Raw genomic sequence first — 17875 nt, forward strand, 5'->3', positions numbered from 1 at the left:
GTTTGATTCCATGCTCCAGCTCTTGATTCCAGCTTCCTGATAATGCAGAACCTGGGAGGGAGATGGCCCAAATGATTGGGTTCCTGCTACTCCTGTGGGAAACCAAGATTGAGTTCCTGTGCCAGTCCTAGCCATTGGTGGTATTTTGGGAGACAGGAATGCTCTCTCTCTCTCTCTGCCTCTCAAATAAACTTTCTAAAAAAATTTTTTAAATGAATAGGCATTTATCCTTTTTATCATGTAGATGAGAGAAGGAAAAATACTAGTAGTCTACAAATTTGACAGAACAATGTTACAAATATACGATATAGAAAGAGAGAAATATCAAAATTGACATCAAAGGAGCATCAGATTATTGAATAAGGCAGGTCATCAGAATTACCAGGCTCTGTGGAGATTACTTTTAAGGGTATGACAATGATTTGCAGAATCTTTGTTTGTATTTCCTTCCAAGGATACATGTGTGAGGATGAAGAGCAGAACCAGTTTGTGTAGTTATAAATATTCACACAAATCTCATTGCCACATCAAATCAGATTCTTTGGCCACATATTGTGACACAAGGATGGTCACTGTTGTGTAGCTGCAGGGGAGAGCACATCTCCTCCACCAGTTCCTTAGACTTCTCCTGCTAATGAGGGAGACTTGCTTCCCTAAGAACCAACTCTGCAATTCTACTTGTAACGTAAAGCAACCATTCTGCCCACAAGAGCTCAATTTTACTTGGGAAAATGGAGAAAAAGATGAACATGATTTTACACAATAAAAATAAAATAAGGGGGCCGGGGCCATGGCTCACTTGGTTAATCCTCCGCTTGTGGCGCCGGCATCCCATGTGGGTGCCGGGTTCTAGTCCCGCCTGCTCCTCTTCCAGTCCAGCTCTCTGCTGTGGCCTGGGAGGGCAGCGGAGGATAGCGCAGTGCTTGGGTCCCTGCACTCGCATGGGAGACCAGGAGGAAGCACCTGCCTCCTGGCTTCGGATCAGTGCAGCGCGCTGGCCCTAGTGGCCATTTCGGGGGTGAACCAATGGAGACCTTACTCTCTGTCTCTCTACTGTCTAACTTTGTCAAATAAAAAATGAATAAATAAAACAAAATCAAATGAAGCTTATAATAAAAAGAAGATTAAAAACTAGGCCCTGATAAGGAGAGAAAGGAGTCAAGCAGAATCTACCTGTAGTATAACTGGAAAACTAAAAGGCCCAGAGAGCTGAATTACCTTTAGACTAGGTATCCATTAAGATAAACTGCATTACTCAGGACACAGGGATAATTTATAATTAAAAGAGTTCATTTAACTTGGTAGGCTTAGCAATTTTAAATTTGTATGTACCTAATAGCAGTTTACACAATAAGAGAAATAGACAAAGCCACACTCATAATGTGGTGTTATAAAAAATTAATTTATTTAAGAGCCAGAGAAGAAGAAAGAGCACTATCATCTCCTAGTTTACTCCCCAAATGCTAACAGTGGCTAGGACTGGGTGAGGCCAAAGCTGGAAGCCAGGAACTCAATCCAGGTCTCCAACATGATTTAATTACTATGCCCTCACTGCTGCCATCCAGGGTATGCATTAACAGAAAGCTGGAGTAGGAAACAGAGCCAAGAATCAAACCCAGATACTCTGATATGGGACAGTTAGGATGCAGGTTAAATGCCCACCACTATAGGGTGATTTTCTTTTTCTTTTCTTTCTTTTTTTTTTTTTTTTAACACAACTGCTCACTAATTACTAGAGCAAATAGAAGAGAATGTCAAGGATATATATGATTTAAACATAGTTATTTAACTTGATCTAATAAACATGTGGAACACTGTATGTAACAGGCAAATTTGTAGAAATTGAAATCTACTGGATCTTAAAGCAAACCTCAGCAAATAGCACAAGACTGACTCACACAATTACAGAGCCCAATAAGCCCAAGATCTGTGAGGTGAGCGGTGGTGGGGGAGACCCCAGAGAGCAGATGTTCCAGTTGGAAGCTGCCAGTTGGGAAGAGCCGATGTTTCAGATGAAGTCGAAGACCATCAGTGGCAGAACTCCCCCGTGCCTAGGAAGAGTTGCTCTTTTTGTTCTTTTCGGCCCTTCACCGGATTGGACACGGCACACCACACTAAGGAAAAACATCTGTTTTACCCAAGTTCACCGATTTAAATGTTAATCTCATACAAGTCACCCCATAGAGACATTCAGATTAACGCTTGACCAACTTGACCCCACCAAGTGAGCACATAAAATGAACAGTTATTGGGTTAAAGACATAAGTAGGGGTAACAAAACTTTAACATGTAGGTGGATAGCTTTATGATCTTTGAGGACAAAAATATTTTTTAAATAAGTTACAAAAAGTGAGGCTAGCGCTATGGTGTGGAAGGTTAATGCCCTGCCTGAATGCATCCCATATGGGCGCCAGTTCGAGACCTGGCTGCTCCGCTTCCGATCCAGCTCTCTGCCATGGCCTGGGAAAGCAATAGAAGATCGCCCAAGTCCTTGGGCCCCTGCACCTGCGTGGGAGACCTGGAGGAAGCTTCTGGCTCCTGGCTTCAGATCAGCGAAGCTCTGGCCGTTGCGGCCAACTGGGGAGTGAACTGGCTCCTGGCTTCTGATCAGCACAGCTCCGGCCATTGTGGCCAATTGGGGAGTGAACCAGCAGATGTAAGACCTCTCTCTCTCCCTCTTTCTCTCTCTCTCTGCCTCTCCTCTCTGTGTAACTCTGACTTTCAAATAAATAAATATTTAAATAAAAAATAAAATAAAGTACAAAAAGTACAAACCATGAAGGAAAATACTGATACATTTGACTACACAAAAGTGAAAAAAGGCCGGCGCCACGGCTCACTAGGCTAATCCTCCGCCTAGCGGCGCTGGCACACCGGGTTCTAGTCCCGGTTGGGGCGCCAGATTCTGTCCCGGTTGCCCCTCTTCCAGGCCAGCTCTCTGCTGTGGCCAGGGAGTGCAGTGGAGGATGGCCCAGGTGCTTGGGCCCTGCACCCCATGGGAGACCAGGAAAAGCACCTGGCTCCTGGCTCCTGCCATCGGATCAGCGCGGTGCGCCGGCCGCAGTGCGCCGGCCGCGGCGGCCATTGGAGGGTGAACCAACGGCAAAAGGAAGACCTTTCTCTCTCCTTTCTCTCTGTCTCTCTCTCACTGTCCACTCTGCCTGTCAAAAAAAAAAAAAGTGAAAAAAGTAAAAACTTTTATTTATCAAATGATTCTGTATTTTAAAAAAGTGAAAAGCAAGCCAAAGAAACATTCCAGGGTTGATACCAGCATTGACTTCTGGAAAGCCCCACCTATAACATATATTAACATATATGATGCTGTTTATATTCATGTAAAGTGTTAAAACATGCAAAAATTTGCTATATGGCTATAATAAATATTTATTCAGAATAGTGTGGGAGGGTTAAAGATACACTTTGAGAGGGCTTGTCTGGAAACTTCAAAGGTTGGCCGGCGCCGTGGTTCACTAGGCTAATCCTCTGCCTGCGACGCTGGCACCCCGGGTTCTAGTCCTGGTTGGGGTGCCGGATTCTGTTCCAGTTGCTCCTCTTCCAGTCCAGCTCTCTGCTGTGGCCCGGGGAAGGCAGTGGAAGATGGCCCAAGTGCTTGGGCCCTGCACCCACGTGGGAGACCGGGAGGAAGCACCTGGTTCCTGGCTTCGGATTGGCACAGCGCGCCGGCTGTGGCTGTAGCGGCCATTTGGCGGGGGGTGAACCAACGGAAGGAAGACCTTTCTGTCTCTCTCACTGTCTAACTCTGCCTGTCAAAAAAAAAAAAAAAAAAAGGAAAAAAAAAGAAACTTCAAAGGTATCTGTAATACTTTATTTCTTAAGTCCATAGTGGGTGTGGGGTAGTGAGTGTGGGTAGATATTATCTCATTTTTTGTACTTTTGGTATTTAAAAAATAAAAAAAAAAACAATTAGGGGAAGTTAAACTGAAGATTCATAAGCTCTTGGGAGCCAATCAAAAAAATTAAAGTCATTATTATTATTATTATTATTTGACAGGCAGAGCTAGACAGTGAGAGAGAGAGAGACAGAGAGAAAGGTCTTCCCTCCGGTGGTTCACCCCCCAAATGGCCTCTAGGGACGGCGTGCTGTCCAGAGACAATGAAATAAAATTAGAGAGAGAAAGTGAAAGAGAGAGTGAAAGCAGTATCTTTCATCTGCTGGTTCAATCCCCAAATATCCCCAACTGCTAGATCTGGGCCAGGCCAAAGCTAAGAGCCTAGAAATTAATCCAAGTCTCCCATGTGGGTGGGAGAGACCCACCTACCCGGATCATCTGCTGCCTCCCAGGGTGCGTTAGGAAAGCTAGGACTGGAGCAGAGCCAAGACTTGAACTCAGGTCCACTGTGGGCTGTGGGTGTCCCAAGTGGTATCATAACCACTGTACTGAATGCCTACCCCTAATTTGTAATTTAAAATGTTAATCTATAAATACAGCATCAATATGTATAAGCAGAATTTAAGAGCTTGAATAAATGCAATGCTAATTAAATCACATGCAAGTACTTCACATTGGCCTCTAATTCTTTTAGACACTAAAAACACAGTGAAAATAATTTCTCCCGTTATACATGTGAACTATGCCTCTGTTGCCTCTAAGGCATGAGACCCATGGATGTGCTTACTGCACAACCATTAACATTAACTGAATTAAGAATTAATCTCCCAAAATGTAAGATTTATATCTTATATATTAACCCAGCTTTGAAGTTAGACTTGCATACACATTTTATCAGTTAACAAACATAAAATGCCTATTCTGTGTCAGACACTATTTTCAGATGATATGGACAAGCTGTGAGTGAGCAAGAAACACAAAGTGCTCTTAAATCATCAGCATGATTTGTTTTAAGAGAACTTTTTTGCATCACCAAAGTATCTAATTGCTAATGTCTGACTAAGACAAAATGCTTCTTTTTAAGTAGCCCAGCTATTAGAGGTTCTAGAGGATACTGTGGGTGGGGGTAAAAAAGATTTAATTTGATTTCTGTTCAGTGTTGTAATGGAATTTTTGCTTCCAGACTGTTCACACATGTCTAGTTTCCTGAGTGCACCAAGGATTACAAGTTTAGAATCAAATATTTCTGACCATAAAAGTTAACTATCCAAATCTTTAGCCACATTTAAACCTGCATGAGATCTAAGCAAGGAAAAACTCACTAACAGCAATATTTATTGAGGTAGGAACATAAATTTTGAGAAGCACCCTAGATACCTTAAAATATAGCACAATATTCCCAGTTTTCTTAAATTCTTGTTATTTCTTCTACTATAGTTACTATCAGCAACAGTCTCCATTTTCAGGGTTTTGTTCTTTTTATAGTATTTAATTTCCAAAACTCTATCAAAGCTAAAATTTGGAACTATTTTAAAATTTGCAAAATCACGAGTGAATTTTTTTTAACATTGGGGAATAGAAGGAATGTCATAGGACTTGGAGGTTGACACACATAATTTGATTAATTATTATTCAGGGATGGCATGCAAAACTAAAAATCCTAGTAAAGCAACCCTTCAAATAGTTTGATATCTTCCAACAAGTAAACAAAGGCCTAGAATGAGTTTTGTAAATTTTCTTCATTGTTAAAATAGTTGTACTTATGACATACTTGTGTTGCATTTATACATTTTAATCTGTGCACTAAATGAATCACTATTTATTTTTGGCTATTTTTGTGTTATTCACACAGCATATACTTCCTGAGTGTGAATTATGTGCCAGACACCCTCATAGGCCCTGGAGTGTGCAAAAACAGAATTCCTCTCCTCCTTTAACTTCTAGTCAAGTAGGGAAGAGAGACATCAATCAAAAAATTACCAAACCAATCAATAATGTGATGATGACAAGAGCTAGGAAGGGGAGTCCATAGCACTTACTGACTTGGACATTTGATTTCATCAGAAAAGGAGGTTGGTCTAGGCTTCTTGGGTGAAGCAGCCTTTAGGATGAGGCCTGGGGTGCTTGGAGTTATTAGGTAAAGCAGGGAAGGAAGAAGATTCTTGACAGAGGGCCCTAAATGCATGGATAGACCTGAGACTGAAGGACAGTCAGATTCCAAAACACATGAGAGGAATGGGGAGACAGGTGAGGATCTGATCCTAAGACCCTTGAAGGCACAGTGAGGAGTTTGTATTTCACTTCACATGTGTGCATTTGAGAGCCCTCCCTCCTCTGCAATGTGGAGACCAGATGGGACAGGGACCAGAGTGGGAGAGCAGGGACCACTCAGGAAGCAGAGTCAGTCGTCTGAGTGGGAGACGATGGCAGGGATAGTGTCATTAGTAGAACTAGAGATATTTTGGAGTTGGAATTGACAAGACTTTGCAATGGGTTGATAATAAGAAATCTGGGTTGCATTTGTGGTCAAATGTGTTAATAATGAAATACAATTAACTGTACAATTAAAACTAACAATGAAATCAAAGTAAGTTTAATTAGTACACATAAATCTACACAGTAGAAAGCTTAATAACTTTATTAGATGACATTATGTCAGTAAAAATTACTTTGGTTTTATAGTGTAGATTGAATTCTCATCTCTTGTATCAAAAAATTTACTTTTACCACATTGGCTGCCCTTGTCCCTCTTCTCTAAATGTTTCTCACTTAAAACTAAAGTTAATCTCATTGCTTTCATTTTTTGTTAAATTTGTGTAAATTTTTACTCTTCTAAATATGAACTCCTGTTTTTATAAACTCATTTTTCAACCCAAATTTTTACTGGATTAAGTATGAAACCTACCAACTGAAGGCATTGGTATTCACTTTGACTTAAATTTATCCCGATATATATGAAACTATAGAAACTTCACAACTGGACTAGCTTTTTAAACCCAAAGAAATTGCAAATCCTTTTGCACTGTGTCCTTCATGAATATAAGGTTAACATAATGTAATCTGTTCATCTTTTCCTGTTTGAGACTGAGTCAACTTTAATGGAAATTACACATCCACTGGGGAAGAGGAAGCTAATTTAATGTGAAAGGCAGCAGCCACATAGTGCAGGGCCTCACCACGTCTATTCCCCATTCATTCTCATTAAGATTGTGTGGCAGGGCAGGCCTATTTCTCCCTTCCTTCCTTTCTTTTCCAGCCTCCCTCCTAGAAGGGGGTCTTTTCAATTTAAAAAGGAGCCCAGCATAATTACCTGAGCATGTGCGCTATACTGGTGAGCAGTATCCACAAGAGGAGAGGGGAAAATTGGTCTGGTGGAGAATTTTCCTTCTCCAAAGGACCTATGCTTCTCTCATGAAGCACAGATGCTGCCCCTTCAGCCTCTGTTGAGTGGAAAACCAAAACAATTGATGGACTAGGATTGGGGTTGGGGAAGAGGAAGAGGTAGGTCACAAACACAGAGCGAACAAAGAAAGCAGAGACTGCCAAACACCTCTCTGATGTGGTTTCTAAGTCCTGAGAGAGGACTTGATGCAAAAAGCATACATCTGTTTAGTGCCTTTGTGTATTTGTGATCTGATTACGTAATGATAGATTTTTCTTTCTGGTGAGGAACAGTACCTTCACACCCTTCCAGATGTTATAGGCTTAACCAAGAGTTTACACCTACTATTAATGCTGTGAATTACTTCTACTTTTCCAAGGACTTAGATTTAGAATCTGACATCCCCCTTTATGGTACCTGGGCTGATAGATCTATTTTGATACCTTGTTTTATAATACCATGAATTGTTATCATTTTTACTACTAGTCATCTTAATGATTTAGTACCCTTGGGATGTTGCAACACATGGTTTGTTCTTTAGTTAAATATGATGTTTATTCCAGTCTACATCTAGTAACTCAAAGCCTGGCACCCTGATTAGTTTTTATAAAAGACACTAAATAATTCCATAGTCGTTGGATGACAGCCAGCTGTACAAGTGAACCAGACAGACTGTAAAACTTTATGTACCTGTCACACTTGTAGATTTCTTGGAACAAAGCAGTCCTAGCTTTGCATTGTGCATAAGTTACCATGCCTTGCCCCACCTGATCCTATTGCCTTGGCCACAGAAAGGCTAGACCCTGGAAATTTGCAAAGCACCGCCCAGTAACAATCCTTTGTACTGAATCACAGTTAACAAGTAGGTCAGGTTCCACTTCATTGAGAGCTTACGTTCAAGATGCGCAGAGAGTGAAGAGGAAGCCATAGAAGAAGATGTATTGTGAATAGCGGAGTCACTATACTAGGCAGAAGTCAGAGTCCACTTGGAGTCCAATCTCAAAAGCTATTGAAACCAGGAATTACCAGTGGGACTGTGGATCATCTTTGTCTTGGGACAATGGTCCAATTCTCCAGTTAGGTTGGACTGTGCTGACATATCTCTGGGTCTTTCCCAATCTCCATATTGTCTTAGTTTCTGCTGCTGTAACAAAACACAATAGATAGGGGGTAATTTATAAATAATAGAAACGTATTAAAGTTCTAGAGGCTAGATGATCTAAGATCAAGTGAGCTGGCAGACTCGGAGTCTGGTGAGGGCCTTTTGTCATATGGAATTGTCTTGCTGTGAATTCTCTTGGCAGAAGGGCAAAAAAGAGGTCCCAGAGTAGTCCTTTCAACCTCTTTTATAAGAACACTGCATGACTTAATCACTTTGCCAAAGGCCCCTCCATTTCATAATATTATCACCTTGGGTTTTAAGTTCTACCACATGAATTTTGGAGGGATACCTACATTTAATACACAGCACCTATCATCTGAGATAAAACACTGTCTTTTCATTCCAACCTGAAAAGACCTTCTTCATACAGCATGTGTATAGCCTTGGCCTATAGACTTGCAGAATTGCAGAATGATAGGACTAACAGGGACTGGAGAGGCCATACATTTGTAGCCTTAGAAATCCTATTCAGAAGAAAGTATAAATGGAAATCCAATGTATCAATAAAATCAGAACTGGTGTGGTGGCAGCAAGAGTGGGAAGATGGGAACCCTGATAGCTGAAATGCCCTTTCTCCCACATTGAGCTCACTCCTTGGAGAATATCCTGAAAACTACAATTCTAGTTGAAACTTGATATTTTATAAATAAGGAAAATCCCTACAAGTAGTGTAAGACAGCAAGGATAAGAATCCATTTACGGTTGGTGCCATGGCTCAATAGGCTAATCCTCTGCCTGTGGCGCCAGCACCCGGGGTTCTAGTCCCGGTTACTCCTCTTCCAGTCCAGCTCTCTACTGTGGCCCAGGAGTGCAGTGGAAGATGGCCCAAGTACTTGGGCCCTGCACCAGGATGGGAGACCAGGAAGAAGCACCTGGCTCCCAGCTTCGGATCGGCGTGGTATGCCGGCCGCAGCGGCCATTGGAGGGTGAACCAACGGTAAAGGAAGACCTTTCTCCCTTTCTCCCTGTCTCTTTCTCTCGCTGTCCACTCTGCCTGTCAAAAAAAAAAAAAAAAAAAAAAAAAGAATCCATTTACCTACTTCCTCTTATTTTTTCTTTTTTAAATTGACAAATTCAGTTGCATGTATTTATGATGTACGAAATGATGATTTGATACACATATACATAGTAGAATGGCTAAATCAGGCTAGCTAACATGCATTACATACTTTTTGTGGTTGAAACATGTAAGATTTTCAGCAGTTTTCAAGTATATGTTAACTGTGGTCATCATGTTATACAGTAGATCTCTTGAATTTATTCCTCTTGTTTAATCGAAATTTTGTATCCTTTGAGCAGCATCACTCATATCCTCCCAACCCCAGCCTCTGGTAACCACCAACCAACTCTCTACTCTTTTTTTTTTTTTTTTTTTTTATTTTTTTGACAGGCAGAGTGGACAGTGAGAGAGAGAGACAGAGAGAAAGGTCTTCCTTTTGCCGTTGGTTCACCCTCCAATGGCCGCCGCGGCCGGCGCGCTGCGGCCGGCGCACCGCGCTGATCCGATGGCAGGAGCCAGGAGTCAGGTGCTTTTCCTGGTCTCCCATGGGGTGCAGGGCCCAAGCACCTGGGCCATCCTCCACTGCACTCCCTGGCCACAGCAGAGGGCTGGCCTGGAAGAGGGGCAACCGGGACAGAATCCGGCGCCCCGACCGGGACTAGAACCCGGTGTGCCGGCGCCGCTAGGCGGAGGATTAGCCTAGTGAGCCGCGGCGCCGGCCCAACTCTCTACTCTTATGAGTCAATTGTTTTAGATTTCCTCGATGAGTGAGATCAGGTGGTATTTCTTTTTCTGTGCCTGGCTCATTTCACTTAGTATAATGTCCTAAGTTTCATCCATGTTGTCCCAAATGACAAGATTTTCTTCTTTTTTAAGGCTGGGTAATTATTCCACTGTGCTCTTGCCCTGCAGTGTTCTTCTGCCAATACCATTCACCCGAACCTCTTATAGTGGCTTCACCATGACAGTGGGTATGGATCTTGGATGGCATTACTGAGGATTTTTCTTCAGGTGCACATCTAGCCGAGTGTGCATGACAGCTACATACCTTCTTTCTCAGCAGAGTCCAAATGCTTGCTGGAAAAAGTTTCATAAGAAGAGTTATTCAAGATTATGAATAGCTTCATTAAGTTGATGATGATAGACAATCCACTGAGAGAACCTTATTGCATAAACTTTTAAAATTAGTAAGTGCAGATTAAGGTTATATACTCTCCCTGAAAGAAAACTAAATAGGAGGGTTCAACTCAGTAGCCAAAGCGCAGTCAGCCCTTTTCTTTACTGTTAAGAAAGCCTCCATGTGCCTTTTTGAACAACACAACCTGTGCAAGAGGGACTTCTACCAGTTCTAAACAGTCATTTTAAAGATTGGGAACAAAGTGGCCTGATTTACAAAACAGATATTTTTCCTTAAAGCTTTATTATTTAAATTTTTTTCTTTTTAGCAATTCTTATTTATTTATTTTTTGAAAGGCCAGGAGAAACAGTCACACAGATGGACAAACAGAAATCTCCCATATGCTGGTTCACTCCCCAAATTCCCACAACAGCTGGGGGTAGATCAGCCTGAAGCCAGGAGCCCAGGCTCTCACATAGGTGACATGATCCAAATACTTGGGTCATCATCCACTGTCTCCCAGAGTGGGCATTAGCAGAAGCTAGAATCAGAAGAGGCACTCCAGTAAGGGGTATGGGGGTCCTAAGTGTAGTCTTTTAACTTTTTTCCTTTTCTTTTTTGAACTTTTAATTCATTTTTAACAGGTTCAATATAGTTCGTATTCTAAGAATATAACAATATTCAATTCCTCCCTCCCTTCCCCTGCCCTCCTTCTCTTTTTCTTTCTTCCTTCCTTTCTTTCTCTCTTTCTCTCTCTCTCTCTCTTTCTTTCGTTTTTGAGATAACATATTTTAAATTTACATTACAGTGAAAAGGCTTAATGCTTTCCCAAATAAGAAGTTTGAGTAAAAAGCAAAAAGATCCTAGTTTAGTGTGAATATAGACTGACTATAAACAACAATTGAATGGAAAAATGACCATTTCACTCATTATAGTAAATGTTAAAGTAATCACAGATCATTAAAACTACAATAGTATAACATTTTTAACCTTTTTAAAAATATTTATTTATTTATTTGAAAGTCAGAGTTACACAGAGAGAAGGAGAGGCAGAGAGAGGGCTTCCATCCGTCGGCCCACTCCCCAGTTGGCTGCATCAGCCAGAGCTGTGCTGATCCAAAGCCAGGAGCTAGGAGTTTCTTCTGGGTCTCCCAAACAGGTGCAGGGGCCCAGGGATTTGGGCCATCCTCCACCGCCTTCCCAGGCCACAGAAGAGAGCTGGATCAGAAGTGGAGCAGCTGGGACTTGAAACAGGGCCCACATGGGATGCTGGCACTGCAGGTGATGGCTTTACCTGCTGCGCCACAGCACCAGCCCCCATTCTTAGCCTTTGATTTAACAAAGGTATAAGACAAAGTTTTACAAAACTATATTTGCAGCAGTACTGATATGTACAGGTATTACTTTTTTAAATTTTTTTCTTTGTTAAAAATTTTAGCTCGCACATATTAAGGAGAACTATAGTATTTGTCTGTCTGTGTCTGCCTTATTTCCCTTAACATGATGTCCTCCAGTTGCATCCGTTTTGATGCAAATGGTAGAATTTCTTTTTTATAGCTGAATAACATTTCACTGTGTATATATACCACATCTTCTTTATCCATTCATATGATGATGGACACCTTGGTTAATTCCAAATTTTGGCTATTGTGAACAGTGCTGCTATAAACATGGTGGTACAGGGATCTCTTTGATACAATGTAGTAATATCTTTTGGATATACAGCCAGTAGTGGGATTACTGGATCATGTGGCAAGTCTATGTCTTGTTTTTTAAGGAATATCCATGTTTTCCACAATGGCTGCACTAATTTACATTCCCACATCCTTGCCAGCATTTGTTATTCTCTGTCTTTCGGATTTCAGCCATTCTGACAGATGGGAGGTGATGTCTCATTGTGGTTATGCTTAGTGCTTCCCTAATGGCTAGTGATATTGGACATTTTTTCGTGTATTTGTTGCTAAGTAGCATCTTAACTTCTGTGGCAGATGCCCACCATGCTCGTAACTTTTATTTAAATTAAAATTTAGCACTAATTTAGATATTTCAAAAGCATTGCATTATTTCAAAATAAGGAGGAACATAAAAAAACATAAGCATACAATTCTCAAATATTGCAGACTTAATTATGAAAGTGATATAACATATTACTTTAATATCCAGGCATGTGAAATTTGTTAAACTCCATACAAAATAGATATAAATATAGTAAGTTTTATTAATTAGTGGGACTTCCTCCCTGTCATTTCTACAAATATTTATTTCATTTTCTGAAAAACTGTTCTCTTTAAAATATTTGATCCTAAAAATTACTAACTTGAGCAAATTGCATTGTAATAATGTTTGATTATAAGTTTGAGACTTAGAGAGTTTTATCCCTATATCCTGTAAGAAGATATCATATCATTGCATAAGAACCTAGGTTTACTCTTTTATCAAAACCTCTGTTGGCTAGAACATTAGTTCTCTGAGGACAAGAACTGTGCCTCATTCCTTCTTTTATCCCCAGAATCTAGGACACTGATAAGCAGATAAATGTCTCAAGCTCACACATGGGAAGTAGCAGAGGCCAGGACAGGGAAAGTACTGGCAGAAAAGGTTAGGGTACAGTGCTGTGGGCAAATGTAGGAAACAATGTTGGGGCCGGCGCTGTGACATAGCGGGTAAAGAGGCTGCCTGCAGTGCCAGTTTGAGACCCGCTGCTCCACTTCCCTTCCAGCTCTCTGCTATGGCCTGGGCAAGCAGTAGAAGATGGCTCAAGTGCTTGGGCTCCTGTACCCACCTGGGAAACCTGGAAGAAGTTCCTGCCTTCAGATCAGCACAGCTCTGCCATTTGTGGCCATCTAGGTAGTGAACCAGCAGATGGAAGACCTCTCTCTCTCTCTCTCTGCCTCTCCTTCTCTATGTGTAACTCTGACTTTCAAATAAATAAATAAAAATCTTAAAAAAAAGAAACAATGTTGAGAGTTTTAGTGTCTAAAATGTAAAAATAAAAATGGCTTTAAAAGTTAATCATAGGTAATAGTTGAAATTAGTGAGTTGTGCTTGATCACACTACAGTATGCCTTATAAATACTCAGTAAATATTTCTAAGGGAATGAATGAAAGAATGTGAAATATAACAAGATAATCAGAGCAGCCCTTCAGAACTGGACTGGAGAATCACTTGGGTTGTCTGTGTGTTTCTTTTCTTTAGTTTCTGGGTTTTTTTTTTTTTTTTTTTGGTGTGAGATGTAAATTTTTAAGCATATAATTTAGGAAATAAAAGTGAAGAAAATGAAGTACTGTAAAGTAGGAAAATAATTCTTTGATCATGGTTTAATGTTTTGGGTTGGGAATCAGGGCCAGGGTGGGCCTTGAGTGCTGTTAATGATTCCAATGGATTGAACCCATTGTTAGTCTCCTATGTGAAGCTTTTTTTTTTTAAGCTTTTATTTAATGAATACAATTTTCATGGGACAACTTTAGGAATTTAGTGGTTTCCCCCCATCTCATATACCCACCCTCCCTCCCCCACTCCCATCCCACCCCCTACTCCCTCTCCCATCACTTTCTTCTTTAATATTAATTTTTAATTAACTTTAAATGCAGAAGACCAACTTTTTACTAAGTAAAGATTTCAACAGTTTGCACACATACACACACAATGTAAAAAGTACTGTTTGAGGACAAGTTCTGCAGTTAATTCTCATAGTACAACTCATAAAGGACAGAGGTCCTACATGGGGAGTAGGTGCACAGTGACTTCTGTTGTTAATTTAACAATTAATACTCTTATTTATGACGTCTGTGATCACCTGAGGCTGATGCCATGAGCTGCCAAGGCTATGGAAGCCTTTTGTGACCACAATATCCATAAAACTCCATCAATATTTAGACAAGGCCATAAGCAAAGTGAAAGTTCTCTCCTCCCTTCAGAGAAAAGTACATCCTTCTTCAATGGCCCCTTCTTTCCACTGGGGTCTCATTCACAGAGATCCTTCATGTAGGATATTTTCGTGATAGTGTCTTGGCTTTCCATACCTGTATTGTTTTCATGGACTTTTAAGCCACGTCCAAATGCCTTAAGGGCTGAATCTGAGGTCAGAGTGTTACTTAAAGCGATTGTCATTCTGTGAGTCTGCTGTGTGGACTGCTTCCAATGGTGGAACTTCTTTTAATCTGACTCCCTTGGCTTCCTCTTTCTTGCCTCCATTATGCCTTCTATAGAGTTCTATCCATCACTCCTGTAATTCTTTTTTGCAAGAGAAAATAGCATTTTGATTTTTTTTATTTTTACAAAATCCTCATTTTATACATGCACTCAACCCAGAATAGCACTAAAAAGAGAGTGCAAATCCCTGACCTCCCTGTGGAAGTCAGTGTTAGCTGTATTTATTCATTTGCCTCTCTCCTACAGTAAGCTGGAGTTCTTTAACAACAGTTGACTCTTGCTTCTTAACTTTGCTCTCATGTGCTTAGAACATAGGTGCTCAACCAGTGTTTAGGGAAGGAATAAATGATCAACTGTACTGCATTATGGAAATGCAGAGAATAATCAGACAATTTTTTGCCTCAGGGAACCTGAAGTCAGTGGGAGAGAAAATGAAATAAGTAAAATTCTTGCAATAGAACAGTGCTACTGGGCCAGCTAAGGGATCCTGATCATCTCTGCCTGGCAGGAAAAAGAGACTGATATTGATGCTGCTCCCCAACGTTAAATTGCATATTACCACATAGTAAAAAAAAAAAAACATTTATTTGAGAGGCAGACAGGACATGGGGGTGGGGTGGTATAGAGGGAGAGCAAGTGCATCCCCATGCCCTGGCTGACTACCTTGATGCCCATAAGCTGAGAGCCAGTAACAAGGCTCCCACCTGAGTGGCAAGAGCCCAATTGCTTGAGCTGCCTCCCAGGGTTTGCATTGGCATGAGGCTGGAATCCAGATCTGGAGCTGGAAATCAAACCCAGGCCCTCTGTTAGGGGATGTGGGCATCTGAATCACTGAGTAAATGCCCACCTCTGAAGATACCTGAGACAATATTATATATTCACGTGGGTTCCAGACTTGCATGCCCTACAGAATGAAGTCATTTTAAATTCTTCTGTTGAAGCAGCTATTTAGTGTTGCAGCTCTTCATTTCTGTTTCCCTTCATCCATGAGGGTCCTGTTTTATTTGTGTCTGGTTTGAGTGAACCCAAATGCTTTGTCTTCTCAACTACTACTTTCCTCCTTGTACAAATCTTCCTCAAAGCCTAACATTCTACATGGTTTTTTTTTTTTTTTAAGTACAGCTTTGATTCTACTTCATTATTATAACTTTGTGTCTGAACCCCACATGGGGTCATCTCTCACAGAGCTTATTCTCACTTTTCATTGCAGGCCTTGCTTCATTCTGGTTGTGTCTATGAACCATGTATCATTATCTTTCTCTGCAAGAAACTTCTCTCTGCCTAATTGTTTTCTTTCTTTTTTTTACATCTTGTTATTCCAAGTTGAAAAAATACTTATCTGTATACAGAATCTATTTTATTGCTCATTTCTTTTGTTTACTTACTGTCGTATTATCTAACTTCAGAACAAACTGATTCTAATGGACTCACACTGGTGTTTGTCTCCTTGTAGGTGGCCACTAAGAGGATACGACATCAAATTTTTCATATAATTATCAAATGAATAGACAAAAGGATATAAAACATCTGGACTTTTGGATAAGCATTTGGTAGCATGTGCATTAGAGAAATGGAAATGAATGCCTTTGGTTATTGATACCATGAAATGGATCTTAGATAGAACTGTATAAACATTGGACTGTTAAAAATGAAGCAGCATGTGGGTGAACGATCTTGGTTTAGATTAGCAGACCTGGTAGAGTGTAAGGTCAAATCCAGTTTTGTTTAACATCTTCATAAATAATCTAGAAGACAGATTCCCCCTCCCAGAAAAAAAGCCCTTTAATTACATGTTTTAGTGACTTCAAGCTGGGAGGTGTTAAACATGAAGAAAAAGACTAGAAGAGGTGATTAGATAAAATGATAAATGTTATTTCTTATTAACCAAGAAAAGTATGAAATGATAGCTTAGTGTGAGAAGAATTTTAAGTCAAGTCATTAAAAGGAAAAAACATGAGTAAACTGAACAATGTTGAAAGAGATCATGGAAATCAATTTGTAACATGGTATAGACACTAAAGCGGTCACTGTTACATAGAGTTCCTTTAAAATGACTCTGATTTCTCTCATGGGAGGCAAGTAAATTACTGATCTAAATGCTAGTCTGACACAGAATCATTAAGATTTTTATGCCAATAATAAAAATCATACAAATTCAGGTATTTTTACTTAATTTTTATTTATTTAAAAATCAACATACTTTAAGGGTAAAAAAAGGTATGAATTTTTAACATATGTGTAATTTATGTAGCCATCGCCCAAATCAGGTGTTTTACATCTGCCTGGGAAACAAATGAAAAAGTGTTCTTTTCTTTTGTATTCCTCATCCCACCCCAAACCACAGGCAACCATTTATGTTCTGTTACTATAGTTCTGCCTTTTTGAGAATTCATGTAAATGGAATTATACACTGAATAGTGGTTTTTGTGTTGTGGTTCCTTGATGTGGATTTTATTTACTTATTTTTTTAGTTGCGGTCAAAATCATATATAAAATGTACCATCATGACCATATTCTAGTGTACAGCAGGGCAATGAGTATTGTATGCACACAGATCTCTGGTGCAACACATCTCTAGAACTTTGGCGCAGTATATCTCTTGAACTTTTCATCTTGCAAAACTATAAGAGTTCTAAAGGCTGGGAAGGCCAAGATCGAGGTGCTGGCCGTTTGTTGTCTGGTGAAAGTGGGATCTCTACTTTCAAGATTATGCCTAGAGTGAGGCATCCTCTGGAGGGGAGAAATTCTGTGTCCTCATATGGCAAAAGGCAGAGGGAAAAAAGGGGACTAGCTTCCTCCATCAAGCTCTTTTATAAGGGCTAATTCCTTTCACAAGTAAGGAACCCTCGTAGCCTAATCCCTTGTTAAAGGCCCCAACTCTTAATGCTATATGCAAACCACAGAATTAGTGATGTTGGGCATCTCTTCATATGCTTGTTAGCCATTTCCATTTCTTCTTTGGAGAAATATCTGTTCAAGTCTCTTTTGTCCATTTTTAAATTGTATTTTTTGTTTGTTTTGAGTTCCAGAGTCCTTTATATATTCTGAATATGAACCTCTTATTAGTTCTATGACTTGAAAATTTTTTCTCCCAATTATAGGTTGCCTCCATTGATTATTTCCTGTACTGTGCAGGAATTTTTAATTTGGATAATCTCATTGTCTATTTTTGTTTTTGTTGCCATATTGAAGAGTTCTTTGCCAAATCCA

At 40.2% G+C, this 17875-nt stretch overlaps 1 long non-coding RNA gene across 1 annotated transcript in view; it reads left to right on the top strand.

Annotated features, from left to right (window-relative positions):
- Positions 1-13434, top strand: part of LOC127483449 (uncharacterized) — a 44006-nt gene extending 30572 nt beyond the window's left edge. The window contains exon 3 of the long non-coding RNA XR_007909674.3: positions 13232-13434. This is a non-coding gene — a long non-coding RNA (uncharacterized LOC127483449). The remainder of the gene's footprint in view (positions 1-13231) is intronic.
- Positions 13435-17875: the final 4441 nt, after the last annotated feature.

Source organism: Oryctolagus cuniculus, chromosome 13, assembly GCF_051225735.1.
Source record: "Oryctolagus cuniculus isolate XC-2025 breed Fujian yellow rabbit chromosome 13, ASM5122573v1, whole genome shotgun sequence".
Classification (NCBI taxonomy): domain Eukaryota; kingdom Metazoa; phylum Chordata; class Mammalia; order Lagomorpha; family Leporidae; genus Oryctolagus; species Oryctolagus cuniculus.